The sequence below is a fragment of the Octopus bimaculoides genome, chromosome 22, assembly GCF_046866305.1.
Source record: "Octopus bimaculoides isolate indiv1 chromosome 22, ASM4686630v1, whole genome shotgun sequence".
NCBI lineage: Eukaryota > Metazoa > Mollusca > Cephalopoda > Octopoda > Octopodidae > Octopus > Octopus bimaculoides.
The window spans coordinates 31,969,097-31,976,098 of NC_142949.1; the positions used below are offsets into that span (position 1 = coordinate 31,969,097).

Consider the following 7,002-nt stretch of genomic DNA (forward strand, 5'->3'; position numbering starts at 1 on the left):
TAGCGGGGTTTTGTCCGGATCCCATAAATTAATTGGAACTTGTTTTTTTCTGTGACTCTATTATCGGCCACCATAAATTATTTGTGACTTTTTTCTGTGACTTTTTCCTACTCAAAATTGTAACTTTATTACTGTGACTTTTTTTCCTGTGACTTTATTACCGGTCACCAAATGCTTGCCAACCGGTTTGTTTTTCGTCTCAGTAACTTAGCGTTTCGGCGTAAGAGACCGATAGGTTAAGTAACATGCCTTGAGAAATAAAAGTACTGGTGTAGATTCGTTCTATTAAAACCATTCATGGCGGCGCCCCAGCATAGCCGTAGTCCAATGACTGAAACAAGTAAAAAAAAAATAATAAAACATATTTAAAATCAAAGCAAGCAACAGGTGAATGTGTCAAGTATGTTAGTTGAGTAGAATCAAAACCATCTGGTCACCCCATCCCCACATGGATTCTTGCAGCTGATTTGGGTAGGTTCGGGGTAGTTCTTGAGCATTAACATGCACAGACATGAGATTATCTTAAATCAATCAGCCGAGATTCCTGAATGACAAACAGGTGTTGATATTGTTGTGTCAACGATAGCATACCATCACAGCTGCTCAGTTTAATCAAAGATTTGGTCGGCTTAAACTTTAACAAGTCTGATTCAATATGGCTGCTAGGGTATCGAGAAGTTGCTTATTAAAAGTACATCAGAGTATACAAAGCTGAAAGGACTCTGACCAATTAGATTCTTGAGTTCCTGAATTCCTGAGTTCTGATCTCCTATTTTTTCCAATTATGCCGTGATTGCGCAGTTTATTTAAGGCTGCCTCCATGCAGAAATATACCTGGCCTTTGTTTGAACAGTTGATTAAATGGTTCGACTCGTGTAATGTAGAAGTTGTGAGAGTCGAAGAAGCTTTTACTTAAACGGAATCCACGCTAAGAGTCAGCGCGTAATTTTTTCTTCTAAGAACATGATTCATTTTCCTTGGAGAAATCCGTTAATGACTTCGTTGATAAGTGAAATCAGAGAGATAAGTCTGCTGGTTTTAGTATCTCCTCTACCTTCTCCTCTGCAACACATTTTCGCTCACATTTTCATGTATGTATTCGTTTAGTTGTCAATGTCTGGGAGTATTTAATTCTGTTTTCTATGTCTAGAAGTTTCAGACGGCATTTTCGCTCTTCTGAAGTTGTCCATTTAAAAGATTTAAGATTCTGGTTCTTCGTCTCAAAAGAAATGTTCTTTCTCTGAGAATAATATTCCAGTGTCTGTTTACTTTGTTTTGTAGGAAAATTTAATGCATATGGCTTGCATAATTGACATGAATTACTTAAGTATTACGCTTTTGTTCCTTCACAGAGAGATTTTCCAGACAGTTCCGTTTGAGGATCTCTTTTGAATCGATTTTCGTTTAGCTTTGTTGAAGTCAGGGTTAAATAAAGTTTGAGTGGTGCACATCTACCATTTCTCTTGAATCATATGTTGCTTGCACTGCTGTCTTTTGTTCGGATAAAATCGTTGGTATCAGCTTCACGTTATAGATGAGTTCCATATACAGAGTCTTCGGGCTAATGATGATGACATTCTATGTATTCTTTACCCAGGAATAAGTTGATATATTGGCGAACAGATAACGGTGTTGGAGAGAAAAAAGATTGAAGTTGTAGTTGAGAAAACGTCAGATGACATGGAGGACACGGCAAGCCATCTGAAAACTGGAAAAAAGCTGCCTCTATCAAAATGCCAACACCATGAATACTGCACAATGTTATAAGACGTGACATGAACGTCATGAAAGACAAGTTTCTCCAAAGCGTGATGGTCTTTGGGTGTGTCTCTCGTGAGGGTGACGTCATGCCGCCCCACAGACAACTGAAGACTGCGGCTGGAGTTTGGTCAAAACCTGGCTGGGTAGGGTTGCTACTGGAAAGCCATGCTTGTGGTAGCAGGACAAAAAGAATTATACACCAAAACTTTCTCATATTTTTTCATCGTAGCTTACGTGGTAAATATCGCACCTATATATACAGGTAGACGTAGGTATGCACATACCTGTACGTATATATGCATATACTCATCTATTATTTGTTATATATATATATACATATATATATATAAAGGGTGTCCATAAATTACAGACATCATTAAATATATCCCCAATAGTTCTTATAATTTTTTGATAACATAATAGTTTAGATAGGATGATGTCTATATTACAGATATTCTTTTCTACTCTAGGCACAAGACCCGAAATTTGGGGGGAGGGGGCCACTCGATGAGATCGACCCCAATACGCAACTGATATTTAATTTATCGGCCCCGAAAGAGGATGAAAGGCAAAGTCGACCTCGGCGGAATTTGAACTCAGAACGTGAAGACAGACGAAATACCGCTAAGCATTTCTCCGAGCCTGCTAACGTTTCTGCCAGCTCGCCCCTTGTTTATATTACAATATTACAATAAGGAATAATATGTTGTGGGTGTATAGTAATATTACAATCGTGAAATTATCATTAGCTTATCTTACTCTTTCTCACGGAACCCCTAGGAACCTTTTGCGGAAGCCTAGTGTTCCGGGGAACCCCGGTTGAGAAACGCTGCGCTAAGCACTACTCCAAGCGCCTCCACACACACACACACATATATGTGTATGTATAAAAGAGAGAGAAAAAGGACAAGAGAGATGGGGAAGAGAAACGGAGAGAAAGAGAAAAAACTGATTGAAAACAAGAGGGCACGTAGACAAATAGAGAGAAGGTGGGGGTGGCTGATAGAAGTTAGTGAACGATATAGTGTTAAACTGATTTAAGATCACGTGAAAATAGATCTGATAATAATAAAAAAAAACGCAAAGTAAAATTATAAATTATTCAAACCAATTATAATACTACCAACAACAACAACAATAATGATTTTAACAAAATGGTTACACAAGAAGGATATGGATTGAGGACTAAAATAAAACAAGATAAAATGAGATAAAATAAAAACGAAGTTGAAGCAGAGACTACGAAATGAAGAGACGAAAATTTGAAAATATACATTTAAAAAAAAATAAAAATAAAATTGAGACAAACAAAAAAAATGAAAGTGAAGAACTAAAAGACAGATTAAAGAAAGATAAGGAACTTGTGTTTTTAATATGTAATGTTTGTACAATTCACTGAAGGATATAAATCAAGCGGTATGTTGTGGTAATATTTGCGTAAGGCCAGCTGTCTTTCGAAACATCTGTTGTTGGTAACACACACAAGGACACACACAAGGACACACACACACACACATTTATCCTTATACAAACGTGCATGCATATACATACATACATATATATATATATATATATATATATATATATATATATATATATATATATATATATATATATATACATACATACATATATATATATGTACAAAAACAAATTTATGCATATATATATATATATATATATATATATATATATATATACGCACATATGCATATATTCATGTGTGTGTGTTTGTATGCATGTACGTATAGACATACTCAACTATCTGTCTGTTTGTCTGTCTCTCTCTCTCTCAGTATATGTGTGTGTGTGTGTGTGTGTGTGTGTGTGTGTGTGTGTGTGTGTGTGTGTGTGTGAGTGTGCGTGTACCTATTAGTTTATTTACAAAAACTCATAAGCATTTTGAAGAATTCGAATCATTAATATATATTCTTTGCATGCGTCTGAATGCGCGTATACGAAATATACATTTGCACACACAAACACCTTATTCCAATCTTGCATTGATTCCACGAAATGAAACATGATTAATATATTGCAGCAAAGACCATGTAGATCTTAGTTTTTTTCCAGCGGCAGCTTAGTAACACAGGCATTACTTATTTAAAACTCCATATCACAACTGCACAAAACGTCGAGATGCACATCAATTAAAACAACAATTTCGTTACGATTGTTATGTCCCTCCCTTACTGAGCTTCTCTAAAGGCGATCGTGCCATGCTCGGCATACCAAAAACTACATCCCTGTTTGTCTTTTCCCTTTAGAGACAGATAATCTTTTCTTTTATCTTTTTACCTGTTTCACTGATTGCACTTGGCCAGGCTAGGGCTTAGTGCAACGAATGCCCCCCTACAGGTCTTATTTTCTGAGTCTGGTACTTACTCTGTCAATGTCTTGTACCGATTCTCAAACACACATCCAAAAACACACGTACATATGTGTGTGTGTGTGTGTGTGTGTTTGTGTGTGCGTGTGTATAGACATTATGGATTTCCACATAGGTTGTCTGTTTGCTTGCCTGTCTGTCTGTCTGTCTGCCTCTGTCTCTGTCTCGGTCTCTGTCTGTCTGTCTGTCTCTCTCTCTCTCTCTCTCTCTCTCTCATCACAGTTGTTGTTCAAACTGAAAAATTTAGTAGATGATTCTAGCGGCTCAAATTGCCATATAGATTGTCCCTCGTTCGCTCGTACGCACGAGGCCATCTTTTCCGTCTGGCGAACTAAAGACCTCACTATCAGATATATCTGTAGTTTGGTACAAGACGAGGGGTGGAGAGGGGGCAATCCTTGCTGCACGCCAGAGCCATTGCTGTGTTTTATGTTAAAACAAATGTTTAAACAAATTATGTGTAAACAATTATCTTTTTTTCTTTGTCTCTGTGGACAGAAAAAAATACTCATATATATTTGTCAGATCACAGAAATATATGTGTGTGTGTGAATGTTCGTGTGTGTATGTATGCACATGTCTTCCTCTGCTCTGCTTCTTTCATTTCCTCTTTGTTTCTTTCATCGATGTTCCTATCACCATCACCGCCACTTGTAAAATCTCGCTATCTTCAACTCTCTTCAAAATACTTTTTGCCGTTTCTTTGTTTTAAAACACATCTTCTATCCATCAACTGCACTTATCTTGTTGAATACATGCAATCTCGTTGTAAACACCCGCAGTGGTCCCATGAGAGGATTGCTTATTTTTTAACATTTTTGAAAGAATTGTGTGTTATTGAGAGGGGTGGGGTAAAACTTAATACGAAGTGGGCGGGGGTAGAGGAAGATGAAAATCAGTGAGATAATATTTTTCTGTTTTCTTTTCGAAATTTTTCTTTTTTTTCTGGCGTTCCTGAAGAATGTTGGTTCGAATCTGGATGTGTGGTATTTATGGTAATATGTGTGAATGTTAGTGTGCTTGTATGTACGACTATTTGCTATGTTTGTTAGTTGTATATGTATTATTGCGTAAAAGTGTGCGTATGAGTTTATGCACATGCGTTTGATAAAAAAAAAATTATCCGTGTGTTTGTGCTTCTAGACCCATGCCTATCCCGCCACTGACTGACAACTCTTCGGTGTTGGTTTGTTTACGTTACTGTAACCATTGAACTACCGCTTTATTTGGGCACCTCCTTGAAGAGCTGTATCCGAAGAGAGCATCTCCAGGATATGTTTGTTTAAGGCTAGCATTTACTTGATCTGAGAAAAACCAGAAGCATGAATTTGGTATTCCTTTATTTCATCTAACCACACATGTTTCTGCGATTCATAATGGCAAATTATATGTGCGATTTATAAACAAGATTGGTCATGTCGAACTAGTCACCGGACAAGGTCGAAATATGAATCACCCACATGAAGGCACCTTATATTAGTACCTACGAGATGCAACATGACCAATTCGGAGTGGGGAAAGCAGAAGAAACTTTATCGTGAATACTGTCAAGAACCGCAATCAATAGGGCTTCCAGGAAAATACAAGGCATGGCTTTATCAACACGGACTGCTTCCAAGACTCATATGGTTATTGATACTATATGGGATTCCAATGATAAGCGAGGAAAGGAAGGTAAACAAATATCTCCGAAGGTGGTTAGGTGTCCACACTAAGCTTCATTTTAATAGGCCTGTACATAAAATCTGGACAGCTGCTACTACCTCTGTCATCCGTAGTGGAGAAATTCAAGATGTAATGTTGTAATCACGTACAGGAACTCGCAAGATGAGTTTGTCAGACATGCAGGTATTAGAACAAGGTCCAGGGAAAAGTGGGTAGCTAGCACCACAATCGCTCAGGCTGAAGACATACTGGAGAAACGTGACATCACTGGAGTTACACGCAGAGGTCGCTAGGCGGACATCATGGAGAGGAGAGCCATGATCCACTCAGAAGTACGGAACCAGGAGGAAGAAAATGATCAAGAGCTGTGGAGATGGTATCTCAGGGAGCCTCAACTAAATGGGATTTCCCAAGGAAGAAGGTCACGTGGACAAACCTGAGGAGAGTGGCACCTTTCCACATCACCTTCCGCATCTCACACTCACAACACCAACAAACCTGTACAGATGAAGTTTGAGGGAAGACCAACTGTGGAGATTTTTGTGGAGAAAAGGACACACTGACGTCGATCTGTTCGTCTGAATCCCTTGAAGGCAATGCTCCAGCATAGCCGCAGTCAAGTGACTGTAACAAGTGAAAGAATAAAAGAACGAAAGAATATATATACAGAGAGAGAGAGAGAGAGAGAGAGAGAGAGAGTGAGAGAGAGTGAGAGAGAGAGAGAGAGTGAGAGAGAGAGAGAGTGAGAGAGAGAGAGGTCTATATATATCCGCCTACGTGTGCCCGCACTGATAGGAGCGTGTGAATGTACATATGCGATAGGTTTGTATGTCTATGTGTCTCTGGGCGTGCATGCGTTAGTATGTGCGTGCACGCGCGCATGGGTTTATATATGTGTGCGTACGCGTAGGTATGCGTGCGCAGATTTTCTAGTATGAAAGCCGGCATGAATCTCGAGTGTAAATATATTTATGTATGCACGATATATGTATATATATATATATAGATTGGTGTTTGAAAATGAAGGTTGTTTGAAGTATTCCTCCCTCTGTGTTTCTAGTCATTATCAGCACCCCCCAAAAAATAGTTTATCTGATAGAAATAAACGTTCTTATTTAGTTGATGATAACAGGTTTAATTTACCTACAAAATATACTGAAGCAGATTGGTTTGAAAAAATATATTAT

The 7,002-nt window shown here is 38.2% G+C and overlaps 1 long non-coding RNA gene across 1 annotated transcript in view; it reads right to left on the minus strand.

Moving 5' to 3' along the window:
* Window positions 1–248: 248 nt before the first annotated feature.
* Window positions 249–7,002, minus strand: part of LOC128250525 (uncharacterized) — an 84,583-nt gene continuing 77,829 nt past the window's right edge. The window contains exon 4 of the long non-coding RNA XR_016237872.1: window positions 249–331. This is a non-coding gene — a long non-coding RNA (uncharacterized LOC128250525). The remainder of the gene's footprint in view (window positions 332–7,002) is intronic.